Here is a 9595-nt window from a genome sequence, read left to right as displayed (position 1 = left end):
ACCACGGAGGAGGGACCCGGGCGAAGGTGCAGTCTGCGGTCCTGCTCTGGGCTTCTTTCTCTTCCTTACCAGGGAGCCCCTTCCAGGAAACCTCTGGGCTTGCACCTGGGCCTGGCCTGCTGGGGCTCCCACACTTATACCTGCAGTTTGCTCCTCTGCAGAGTGGACTCTAGGCTGTGCGCCAGGCAAGGGCATCATTGCCTGTCCCTAATCTGGGGATGCTGCGATTGGAGCAGGTCTCATGGGTGAGAGAGCACTGCGCGCCCATCCCCGGTCCCTTAGGAGCCTCCACTCCCCAACACCCTGTTCACCCTCGTAGTCCTAGCTGAGGAAGTGTGGTGTACCACCCGGGAAGAAGACAGCCTACCACAGCACCCTGCGAGGCTACTGGCTTGCAGGTGGACAGGACAGGGCAGGACTACCTCACCACTAACAGCAAGGAACTCCTGCCAATTTGGGAAGGCCAAGGCAGCCTGCAGAGTCTGTGGGAGGGGCAGTGCTGAGAGGTAAGTCAGGACCAAAAAGGCCCTGAGCCGGCCATCTGCAGCAGATATTGGCGCTTTAGGTGGCTTACAGGACAGAGGGTCCTAGCTTAGTCCACATGCCTTCAGAATAGGGTCCTCTACCTATGCTGGCTTGCTCCACGGACAGGCACTGTCTGGCCTCAGGCCACTTTCTGTTTCTGTTACCAACAGCTGGCCCATGGGTGGGGAGTGGAAGTCAGCCTATGGTGATGGCGAAGAAGGCTTCTAGGCCACATGCTGTCTTGTAACCAGGCTAACAGCCTAAGTTGCATACCTTGGGTCCTGCAGACCCTGCCCTGTCCCTTGAGGCTCTGCACACTCCAGAGAGAGAAGTCTGGGGACATGTTCCAGAGTGGAGGTAATGGTCTAGCCAGCCTGCCAGAGAAGGGGTACTGCTAAGGGGGCAGGGGGTAGAAGCAGTGGCCAGAGGTATGTGTGTGAGAGCAGATATCTTTTTAGACTTTGTCTCCCGCAGTGGGCAGGGTCTCATTTTCAGAGACGGCTCTTCTGGTGGTGGCGCACAGTGTGGGGTCTGCACACAGGCAGGGACTGTGGAATGGCCACTTTCTGGCCAGACCTTAGGGGTGGCAGATCCAGAAGGCAGGGGTGTGTTTCAAGTTGGACTTGACAAGATGGTTGGAGGCGGTGGGCAGGGCTCCCAGGCGTCTGCCCTAGGCAGCCGGCAAGGGGCGCCTGTCCCCAAGGAGGGGGTGCCAGGAGGAGCGGCTTGTTGAGGCCCAGGAGACATCTGGGCGGGGGTGTCGCGTGGGCTGTGCAGGCTGAGCTCGGGAGAGGGGCCCGGCTGGAGCACACATTTGGGAGTCGTGAGCATTTGGGTGATATTTACAGCCCAGAAATGGATGAGATCACCGGCCGGTGGGGAGGGACCTGGAAGGCGTGGGGGTTGGGCCAAAGCCTCAGGACTCCACTGGCCCACCCTAGCCCCTCTTTATCTCTACCCACCTGTTTCTGGCTCAGCAGGCTCCCTTAGGTCTGGCTCTGGACATCAGTTTGGCCTCTGGCTAGTGTCCAACCCAGGTCTCTGGGACCCTGAAGCTGCACAGGAAGCTAATTAAAGCCATGCAAAGCACTGTGGAGTATGTCAGCTCCCCCCTTGAGTGTCCACTGCTGGTTTACCATGGACACACCTGGCTCCCTTCCAAGGATTCTAGGCCAACCACAGGGCTCCCTGTGATATAATCCTCCCCTGTTCCAGGCCTGTCCCAGTATCCCAAGTCCTGCCAAGGCCACACCATTGAGCATAATTTCTGGAGGTTGACGGCTGGAACCTGGCTCACAGTGGGGAGGTACCCTGGGAAACAAGTCTGGAGCCAGCAGCCCTTGAGGCGCTGGCTGAGAGCTGGCGTCTCCTAAGGTCACTCAGGACCCCTTGCAGGTCCTCTCATGTCTCGGAAGCTGCTTCAGGGCTTCACATCAGGGCTGACAGGAACATCTGCCCCATTTATCTTGCTGGTGGGACTTTGCACAGTAATTGGGCAAATTATATATTTTTTTAATCCTTATTAGCTCTAAAATAATAGAAGCAGCAGAATGTCCAGCAGTAGATGTCTAGTGAGACGGAGAACATGCCAGAAGCATGTCTGCAGAGAAGTAAGAAGCATATTTCAGATGGGTGCAGAGGATACTCAGAGCTGTGATAAGGTGGGGGGGGCTCCTCACAGTGGGAGAGGCGTGCCTTAGCCCTGAGCCGTGCCCCAGACCTCAGATCCTCAGTGTGGGGTGGGCCTTATACCCAAGGGCCCACTGGACACTACTGATGCCCCTGATGTGCAGAAGAGACTTGTCTGAACCGGGAGGGACCTGAGGTCACACCTGTTTACATAACTAGCTATGACCTGAGGCTTGCCTGGGATGCCCCGGAACGCAGGAATTCCCTGTCACAGGATTCTAGATGTGGACCTCTCTCCTGGGCCAGGAAGCCTGGGATGGCATCTGGGATGGAAGACAATGCTCTAGGCCATGGTAAATGTGTGAACACTGAGATTAGTTGTCAGTCAGAGGGTCCCAAGTCATATCCAGCCACTGTGGATTTACTGTCTCATGGTGCCTGAGCCCTGCCTCCCAAGCCATACACACACCAAGGCCATCTATCTACAAGGCCCATCTTCTTGATCCTCACACTCTAAGTTTGAGTAGGACAAGGGGTCCCCAACGTCATATAGCAAATGGTAGAAGGGACTGAACTTCATTTCTGGGGGCACACCAACAAAGCAGTCCACTTGACATTCTGAGACACACGTATATACACACACAGGGAGGGGGACAAGCTATACCTCCCTCCCTCCCTTCCTGGCTCAAATAGCATATTACCCATGATGGCTGGCAGGCTGAAGGTATCAGCAGGACGCCGGCTCCCCTGGACCCTGCCCTCGGGGCCAGCATGTGACTGGGCTGGAGAGATGCTTCAAGGCCCAGCACAGGTAGGAGAGGCAGGCCCTGCCCATCTGCCACATGCAGCCATTAGGTACCTACTGTGTTCTCACAGAAGGCACAGAAAGGAAGATTTCCTAAGGGCTGAACGCCACTGCTTGAAGGCTGCCCAGACAGGCCTGGGCCTGAGTCATCACCGCAGAGCTACATGGGCAAGAGCAGACCACATTGCAGAGCCCAACACGGGTACCCGCGTGGACAGATGTTTGAAGGAGGGGCGATATATGATTCCCTCATGTGGACCAACCTCAATTCCCCCAGAGACAGCAAGAGGCCAGGCCCTGCTCCTGTGCAGATCCAGCTCTCCTGAAGACCTAGCATGGCGAGACCTGCCCCTCAACTTTCCAGAGCTGCTCCTGTGCGTGCTGAGGCCTAATTAAACCCACAGCCTACCGGCCCAATAAACACAAGGGACTAGCAGGCCTCCGATTTGTCTTTACAGAGTCTATGCAGAGATTTATGGGCAATAAAGGAACATCCATCTCTGGGCAGGAGGAGAAGCGGCAGCCAGGCAGCCCCCTCCTCACACCAGAGTGCTAGAGCTGCATTAATGATGCCGCCAAGGCTTGCAGCTCTGCTGACAAAGGAGAGAAGTGAGTGTGGACAATTAGAGAAGGATGAAGAATTCGCATGGCAAACTCTGCTCGGAACCACCAGGCAGGCCACCCTGCGAGGATCTGGAGCCCGGGCTCTGGGGCAAGGTCCAGCCACCGTCTGATACAGCTGCCTCACAATTATTTCTGAAAAATGTTGGGGGAGGGAAAGAAGGAGGGGGGAGAGGTAGGGAGAGATAAGAGGGTGGAACTTGGGCCTCTGGTCAGACTGTGGGATTCTGGGTAGCAGTCCTAATGCGGCTAGGCAGAGTGAGCTTTGGGCAGCAGATCTTACAGGACTCTTCCCACCTGTCCTCTCTGGGGTGGCTTTACCAGACCTGTCCACTGGGGCTTCCTGGCCAGTCCTCCCTGGCTCCCAGTGCCATCCCCTCTACCCAGGATCCCAGTGCTATCATCTGTCAGCCTAGGTACAGCTGGGCACTTCCTCTGCTCCCTCCGACTAGCATGTGTAAGCTGGTGACCTGTCCATCTGCCACCTGCCACCTATTCCATCATTCACTAGGCCTTTCCTGTTTCTCCCTCAAAGGCTCTGCTCTCCCGGAGCAACCGTAACCTTCCTTAACCTCATCCTTAGCCAGTACCTTCCAGGACTCTGTCCTTCCCAGTTCCACCCAGGAAACCCCGCAGACCTGCAGAGGAACAAGTTGGCCGTGAGTCCTCTCCCACAGTAGGAAGTCCAGCCTAGGCACTTGTCCTGTGGTCCCTACTACCACCCTCCAAAATTCTGTGATATTAGTTCCCTGGCTCTCTTGACTTCACATTTGGGTCTAGCCTGTTCATGGGCCCAAGTGAGGCAAATGTTAGCGCACTTGCACAGGTGAGAGGGGGCAGCTGTGCTTGGGGGTTAGGTGAGAGGAGAAAGGCTGCGCCCATCCCACTCCTGAATTCAGGTCAGCAGCTGTCACCACCACAGAGGGTTTACTCTGAAGAGGCTAGTCCCAGGGAGCAAACACCTCAGAGCTAGCTCAGCACTACACAGTAGCAGGCCACACGGAGTGTGCCCGCTGCTTCCTACTGAGACAGCCCTGAGCCTCGGCCAGCGTGGAAGAGTCAAACACACACCACCAGAGTCATCCCCCTGCCTCCATCAAGGGCCTGAAGGGGCCCTTCGTTTACCGACCCACAGGCCCTCCCTCCTAGAGGGAACACAAACACTGCTGACTCAGAGGCTACAGGGACAGACAGTAAGAAATGTGAGGGTCAACAGACTGGCAAAGCCCCTTCCTTGAGCTGTCCACTTTGCTGACGCAGACCCCCGCCCCCGCCTTAGTCATGGCCGCCCCTGTCCACTCAGGTCTGTCAAAGCTGAACCCTGGAAGCAAGGCTCACCAGGCTACAGCTGGAGCCAGGTGGTCTTTGTGTCTTGGCCAGCAATGGCATTGGGGAGGCTCCAAGAGGCAGGCTTGTCAGAGGATTATCTGCATCCTAGGAGAGGTGGTGGTGACACCATTTACCCCCAGTGGGCTCTTGGTGACAGTGGGCATGTGCAGGGCCAGGTGGAAAGGCAGGATCTTGCATGCCCATGGTTCAGGGCACCATGCCACGGAGGATGTCCTTGCCCAGCAGCTGTGCCAGACGCCGTAGCACCTTCTCTGCCTCCCACCGCCCCTGGCTCACCATATATGAAGATGGAGCAGCTCTGAGATGTGGGATCTTCCTTCCAGAGTCGGTGGGAAGCAGTGGTACTGATGATCTATAGGAACACTGGGGAAGAACCCGGGGCTGGCTCCGAGACCCTGATCCCATCACCCTGGGCACAGCCCTTCCCCACTCACCATGAGAGGACACAGCTGTGTGAGGCCTCTGGCCCCAACAAGAAAGGGACACAGTCCCCATGTGTCAGTCCCGCAGCTTTAGGAGAAGTACCTAGACCCATCCAGAGAGCTCCACCACATCTCCCTTCCCTGAGCCTTCATACCACTTGGACCTTCCCCAGCACCATCTTGTCTTCCATCCCCTCCCACCTTGGCTGTCCCTCACGCCAGGGACTCCACGTGTTGCCGCTGTCAGTCTTCAGTCCCTCATCTCCCTAGGGCTTCCCAAGCTCCAGAGCTGGCTGAGGGCTCTGGACTAGGAGGAGCTGAGCTTAGCCTGGAGAAGGGTGTGGCCCCAGGGTGACATGTAGGGAAAGAATGATACACTAGGAGTGGGGCAAACTCAGTTCATTGGACAGACCCTGCAACAGGGCAGGGCCAGGAGTGAGGACCTGCCCGCCTGAAGCCTGTGGAGGTGACACCCTGCGGCTGGCATCTTCTCTATGTGGGGCTGTCTACTGTGAGGACCTCCTTGATGGACCCCACAACCCATGAAGTCTGTATTCACTGGCCTCAGGTCTGAGCCGCCCTCTTCCTTCCTTCCGTCTCCTCTTGTCTGAATCACATTGCCAGCAGCGCCTAGCAGTGTCCTGCCTCTGCTTCTTCCTGGAGAGCACAGCCCAGGCTGGAGGCTGTGACCAGCTGTCCACGGAGGCAGGAAGCCCCAGGTTCTGGCTCTGCAGTACCAGACAGATAACCCGAGGGGAAGCTTCACACTTCCCGAGGGCTGCTGTGTGCCGGGCTCGCTTCTACACAACTGCCCTCTGATTTGGAGCAGCAGAAGCCTCTGCTCCTTAGACCCACTGTCCACATGTTAACTTTGGCTCTAGTCTCTGCCCATTGTCACTGCCTCTCTGTAGCTGGCTCCAATCTAGATGTGTGCAGGCATGCAGCTACCTGTTAGAACCACTACATGTAGGACCTTTCCATGGAGCCACTTGTTAGCCATGTCCTCCAGGGACGGACTACCCGACTATGTGCTAGCGCCCGGACCAGATGTTAATCCCTCCAGAAGAGGCAGCCCACAGGGCATTGTGGTCTGTTCTATTTCCTGAGGCCCCACAGCCTGCTTCCTGGGACCCACGCCAGATCTTCAGACCCTAGGGACCAGCTCTGGCAGGGAAATGTGGAGTCTGGGGTCAGACAATGTGTGTATAGCTCTCTTCCCCCACCTCACTACCCTGCCTCTCCAGATAGTTCTAGAGAACTGAACTAGCAGAAGGGGAGAGAGAAAGTAGTCACTGAGAGATCTGCTTAAAGTCTCCTTCTAGGTCCCAAGCTGCAGGTTATCCACAGTCTCTCCTCGGCACACTCAGCCTGAAAAGAGAATGAAATGTGCCTATAATCGGGGTGTGTGAGTGGAGGGGCTCCCAGGCCTGGCCTAGGGCAACGTGTACATCATCAACCCTGAATCTCCGTGGTTTACTGGCAGAGTCTGTCAAACTCCACAGCTGTGTGGATCTTCACTAACACACACCCATGTGTTTCTCCTCAGAACCCCAGGTGAGGCTCAGCTGCCAGTGTGCACTGCTGGTGACTGATGTTGCTGGCTGCAAGCTCTCTACGTGCTGAGTTCTGCATCCAGTGTGCCTGCAGGGAGACCTCCTGGGTCACCGTCATCATAGTGCAGGGCTGTGGAACCCAAGTGCTGCAGCCAGAGGCTGATGGCTGTGTGGAACCTTCCTGGACCCAAGCCCTCCCTGTGCCACAGGCCCAGTATGCCCTGCCCCCACAGCTACCCTCCTAATTGGGCATTCTCCCTGACAGTACCATGAGGCTGTCTTGTTCTCATTCTCATTCTGTTGACGTTGGCACAATCTTCTCTTTGAATCCTAGTGGTTACAGAGAGGCTGGAGCAGCTGGAATAGCTCCCAGCCCTTGGGAGCCCTCCAGTAGGTACAGTAAGGATTGCTCCTAGGCAGATCGGATGGCTCAGGCTAACACTTGACCAGAACCTGCAGTTCCCCTGGCTCAGAGTCCAGCCCTAGCTAGCCAACATGGGACCAAGTCGGTGTATGTTGTCAGCGTGGACTGGGACAGCCTGCATGGCAGGATTCAAGGGAGCCAGATCACCTACCTTTGGAAGTTGTAGAACTCCGCAAGGTTTCTTGCTCCAGAAGTGCCTCCTTCTATCCCCACCCACCTGATCCACACAGTCTCTGGTTTCCTGTTAGCACATGAGTCCAGCCTACTTTGTTAGAGGTCTGATGGCAACCCAGTGGCCTGGGTGGCCCCTATGCTGGGTACAATTGGACAGGGTCAGTATTACTCAGAGACTATCAAGGCCAAGAGGAGAGGTGCAGCCCAGTGCACAAGTGCCTCTGGCTGGCCATCTTCTTAACATGAGGTAATAGTGACAGTCTCAGTGAAGCCAGCAAGGACAGAGCCCTGAGGTTGAGAAGTTCGTATAATAGCTGAGGCCCTGAGACCAACAGTGCGGGGAAACTGGGCTCTAGTCACGATCCATAAAGGGGCGGGTCAGGGGGGAGGGCCAGGGCCAGGCATGCCGTGTCGGGCAACCCTAGCACTGGCCTCCATATTGCCAAGTTTCTCATCTCTTGAGGCTGAGATTTCATCAGTTTTAAAGATTGTGTGTGTGTGTGTGTGTGTGTGTGTGTACATATGAATACAGGTGGCCAAGGATAGGTAGTTGTAAGCCACGTGATGTGGATGTGTGAATCCAACCTATGTATTCTGGACAGCAGTACACACACTAAGCCATCTTACCAGCCCTGTTTCAACATATTTTGGGTTTTCCCCCAGCACCTGTCCCCTGGCCAGGCTTCATTCTTACGCCAAGAAGTCTGTACTAAACCCAGGATGCTCTCTTAGGCATAAGTCCTTGCCCCTGGGATCCCTACAATGTGCCCCAATTTTAGGACCTCAGCTTCTTTTGTGGTACCTAGCAGCGTGAGAAGGCATTCCTGACATGACAGTTCCAGAAAGCCACCTTACATCAAAGTATAATGAATTGTTCTCTCCACATACTTCTGCTCTTCACCTCCGTAAAGATAGGACAGACCCTGCCTTTGCAGCCTCCCACCTACAGGGCCGTGGGTGAGTTTCATCCCAGCATCCTGCTGCACTCTGTTGAAGAAGCAGTGACTCCAGCCATCTCTCCTGGCTGTGGGGTCCCTATAATCCGAAGGCTCGGGCAGCAGAGTCCCTGCAGCCCCAGCCTCAAACATCATTTCCTCTGTGTCAGTCACTGTCACAAAGTCACTGTTTGGCAAATCCCCAATCTACTGGACAGTACCTCCCTCGGGCTGTGGGCTTTAGAGCAGTGCAGCCTGGCCTGGAGGAGCAGCCAGACGGAAGCAGACTTGGGGAGCTGATGGGCCCCAACACAATGACAAGGAACCTATAAAGAAGGTTCCTGCCCCAAGGGGGACCCTGCTGAGATTAGGGGCAAAACCATCCAGAAATAGCCAATCTGGAGATGGCCACCTTGTGATGTAGCAGGAAGGGGCCAGCTGTGGCCATGAGGATCCGCGGGCTTTCTAGGACTCAGACGGAACAGCTGTGCCACAAGACTCACAGAAGCTCAGCTGTCCTCCTTCTGACCCCTCCTTGGGATGAGACACGTGCACAGAGGAGAATGTCAGGTCAGAGGTCCACAGCTGCTCTCCCTGGCAGTTTCTATTCCTCCCATTCAAAGCAAGGACCTGCCTTCTTTTTACCGGAAAGTTGGATCTCGTGCAATGAGTAGCTGAAGCCCCCGCTTCCATCTCCCCACTCTCCAGGCTCAGGCCCCGGAGACTTTTTTAAGTCAGCACAGTGGCCTGGCCGGACTTCTAGGTGATGTGCTGCCTAGGAGAAAGCAGCTACATTCTCAAGGGTAGGACTTTGAAGAGAATCTCTGACTGGTCCTGGCCACACTCTGGTCTTCCTGACCCTGAAGAATCTTTGGATATCCTGGCATGAGCCAGCTAGTCCACCCCTTCCTGGATGACCCCCAAGCCAAACCTCGCTCCCTGACTTTGGCCTCCCCTGAAATCCAGGAATTTTGAGGGTATAAAGACCAGTTAAACAAAGACCAGTCACATTCAGCCCCTTTGGAGTTCTGTAGCAGGCTGGGGACTTTGGATCTCAGAGGCATCCTGAGATGGTGTCTTTCCCTCTGCCCATACTCTTGGGATCTTTGAGTTCCACTCTTGGAAATCCCTCCTTCTGTACTTGGAAACCACCCACA

The sequence above is a fragment of the Apodemus sylvaticus genome, chromosome 15, assembly GCF_947179515.1.
Source record: "Apodemus sylvaticus chromosome 15, mApoSyl1.1, whole genome shotgun sequence".
Classification (NCBI taxonomy): domain Eukaryota; kingdom Metazoa; phylum Chordata; class Mammalia; order Rodentia; family Muridae; genus Apodemus; species Apodemus sylvaticus.
This window is presented reverse-complemented; position numbering follows the sequence as displayed.